Source organism: Nanorana parkeri, unplaced genomic scaffold (genome assembly GCF_000935625.1).
Source record: "Nanorana parkeri isolate BGI_ZX_2015 unplaced genomic scaffold, ASM93562v1 scaffold591, whole genome shotgun sequence".
NCBI classification, from domain to species: domain Eukaryota; kingdom Metazoa; phylum Chordata; class Amphibia; order Anura; family Dicroglossidae; genus Nanorana; species Nanorana parkeri.
The window spans coordinates 933538-937617 of NW_017306859.1; positions in this window are offsets into that span (position 1 = coordinate 933538).

Here is a 4080-nt window from a genome sequence, read left to right on the forward strand (position 1 = left end):
CTCTTCTCTCCACATCACCCAGCAGTCTCCTACACTGTGCAGGACTGTGCTGTCAAACTTACAGGTCTCAGTCCTGAAGATTACACAGGAAAATGTAAACGTAATCAAGGGAGCTCTATCAATGTGACGGCTGGCCTAGGTTTGTTTTAAGAGCACTGACACTCCTAAGGTCTCATTCACACAAACTTGCAGAGCCATACAGCATGCACTTGTGTGAAGAAACCTGCATCCAGGAGTGACAGTTGGTACCTGTAGGGATGTACAAATTGGGTTTGTATTTACCAGTGTGCAGTCGCATGCTGTCATTGAATTGTACATGCAGCTTAATGCACCAGCTGTCACTCCTGAATGCAGGTTTCTGCATGGACATGCCTGGTCTATGGCTCTGCACGTTTGTGTGAATGATGCTTACAGAGCACAGAGAATGACTGACAGCAAACTTCTTTTCTGTGTAATCTGCAGGACTGAGCTGTCAGTTTTATAGCCCTGTCCTGCTTTGTATTCATTTATGAATGAAAACCACTGGACACTATGGTAGCTTTAATTTCTCCATTACTGTTAAAGTAAATCTATGGACTCTTATTCATAAAATACTGCATATGCGCTGCAACACCAAATTATAAGTTAATCTGCACTCATAGTTTCCTCTTCGTTTTCTGGCAAAGTGTTAAAATACCTGCTGATCCTGCTTTGCAATTCACCTAATGCAGCTTCCTGTGATGGTGTGGCAATGATGCTGCACTGCTCCTGACTTCAGAGCAGAGTTGCCATTCTCATGTAGGCTGTACCTGATTACAATACAGTGGGATGAGAAGACATTGCAGGGGGCATGATTTTCTGCATTGTCATTGCTGATTTACAGGCCTATAGGTTATCAATCATACCGAGTCCCTCCCACTGCTTTATATTGATTCATAGCACTGCCTCTGTTGTTGAATCCCTGCCACTGTGGGCTGGAGTGTCTGGAAGGGGGAGCATGTGAGACACAGATGGAGGAGGATTTTGCCTAGTGAGGGGAGGTAAAAGGAAGTTTTTTTTTCTTTAATGAGGCTTGTGCATCACATAGTAACTGGTTTTGAGACTTCAGGCTGTCATATAAGAACCTTTTTGTTGTACTTTAAGGGCTTATTCCCACCATGTGAACTGACTGACGTTTTTCTGCACCTCAACAATGCCAGACACCACAAGAGCGCATAAAAAACAATTGTTATCTGTGTTCCCTGTTCAAACCACAATGCTGCCCTTGTGGTTGAGGCAGGTTAAGGTGTGTTGTGAAAAAATACCGCATTTTTCCGCACTACACCTCACCTCACCTCATGTCAGCGCCACAAAATCCAAGTGCCATCCGCACTCCTACGGTCTTATACTCCAAAAGGCATCTGTGGTGCTCAGGGTGACCGCACGGATGGCGCCTTGCAAACATCAATGGTAGATTCAAGCGTTTCACTGGCACACACTCAGAGAATCCAGTAAATAAATCCCAATTTATTAAATAAAGTGCAAAGTGTCACATAGCGTTGTAAGGTGCTTACGTTTCGGGTCCACGCAGGGATCCTTCTTCAGAGCGACATAGTGACACTCCCCAACTTTATCCAGGTCCCCGTGTAATGTTATAATGTCTAAGTCCGTGTCTATTACCCTCCCGATTTTGGTGTCATCAGCAAACACAGAAACATGACTATTCACTCCCTCCCCAATATAAATTAATAAACAGGTTGAATAGCATGGGGCCCAGCAGAGAACCCTGAGGCACGCCGCTCATGAACCTAGACCGGTCTGAAAAGGTGCCATTTATCGATACTCTCTTGACCCGTTCCTATAGCCAGTTCTCTATCCATATACACACCATTTCATCTATGCCCATCGATCTCAGCTTGTGTACTAAGCGTTTATGTGGTACTGTGTCAAATGCTTTAGAAAAATCCAGATATACTACATCCACCGGCCCCCCTCTATCCAGATCTCTACTCACCTCTTCGTAGAATGTTAGTAGGTTGGACTGGCAGGAACGGTCTTTCCTAAATCTGTGCTGATTATCATTTTCTATTAGGGCTGGGGAAATTAACGATCAATTCATTAATTTTATTACTTCATTGCTGTGCTGTATGTGTATAGGCCAATGTAGTTGGATCTGTATGTGCGTTATAATGAATTGAAATTAATCGATTAAAAAAAACTTTTAATCATTACCAGCCCTATTTTCTATGCCATTATCCAAATGTATTGCTGGGATAGTGATTGGTTGTATTCCTCTATAGCTGATGGTGTATTGCGCTGTATATATATGTACCATCAGCTATAGAGGACTACAAATGCCAGCAATACATTATACACTGTATGTATATTGTATTGCTGGGATTTGTTGTTTTCCTCTATAGCTGATGGTATTCTGCATTGTGCTGTGTAATGTATTATTGCTGGGATTTGTAGTCCTGTAAAGCGGGTGTCATTCTGCATTGATTTCTGTACAATTTTACACTTTCCATTTCACTATATTGCACACCACACTTTTTTCTTTACTTACACCGCTCCAAGCTTGACTGATGTGACTGACTCAGTGTTCTCTGAACAGCAATGGGGTGCAATAGGGGGGGGGGGCAAAGCCATGTAAGGGACCCCAAAATTTCTGATGTAAGTCTGAATAAGTCTGTTGAGATTGTGACATTGTTCCATTTCTGTAATAAAACAACGTTTCTCCAGGAGCTGGCATGCTAATAAGCATACGTAAAGTAGAGCAATCGGGAAAGGATGTAGAGCAGAAATGTACAAATGGTAATATTATATGTATGAAATATGTATGAATATGCATGAATTTAATGTTTCATGTGCTCCTGGAATTACTGCAATACAGCTTTGAGCTCGGTGTTCACCAAGGCTCAGACCTTGTCAATGTTTTATAAAGTAGTTCTGTTATATTCCTTTAGATATCATTAGTGTGGATCCCAAATACGGCTTATGCCAATGCCTTAATGCAACTTGTAATATACATGAGAACATTTTCTGCTCATAGCCAATTCCTAGATGAAGTCACAGCCTGAGCAAAACAGATTAGCGCAGATTCACTGAAACCTCACTTTATCTTAACCTATGGAATTAAACAATGAGCTGCAAATATCTTCAGGTTGGGAAGGATTCTGCTAAGTGTTTGTCCAGTCTTGCCCAATTGGTTAGCCTGGGACCCTGGGTGGGGTTGGTGCTTGGTGATTAGTCGCAAGCTCCAACCTTGCCCAGGGGCCCACGCTCACCAAATGGGTAAGACTGGACAAACATGCATCAAAGAGCTTCCCAATTTGTAGCTATATGCAGCTCATTGATTGGGGCCCTCAAGTGCACCCACGCAGGCTATAGCTGACCAGCACTAACAATGCACAAGAGAAGGACACTGAGGCAGAATGTTATGTCCCTAACAGTACTGGAGTTTGGGAAATACAGGAACACAATACAATATTAGTGCAAAAAGAAAAAATGTGGGTGTACAGACTGAACACTCTGATACCGATGGGTTTGAATAATGAATTCAATTTGAACATGTTCCTGTGAACCGCTTAAATCTCTCCCAGAAGATCTGTTCCCTCCGATACCATTATAAAATCAAGAACCACAGAGGTATATGTAAGGCCAATCTTCTCTGTTTCTGTTTTTTTTTTACTTATCCATTATATTGGACTCTGTCCTCTTCCTATTAATTGTTTTTTAAACCAACTGGTCTTTCGGTTGCCAAGGGACACTCCCGGAGCAACGAGAAAACTAGACACAACGATGCCAGCAGACAAGATTAATTAACAATCAACAGGTGAGAACGGCATATATATGTGCCTCTCACCTGTAGAGCAGAACGTCCTGACGAAGCCCCAAGAGAAGGGGCGAAACGCGTAGACGCCGCTCTTAAAGACTAGGTGGATGACCCGGTGACTGCCGGCTGTGCAGCCCTAATATTTGGATTAAAAGTAACATGTGGATCTAGTACTAGTGTATGTCTGGATCATCAACACCTGGATATCCCACCAACTAAGGGAAACCAAAAAGACACACAGTGATCAAAAACCGACAAATAGCTTCACTCAGGGGAAACCCGTGAAC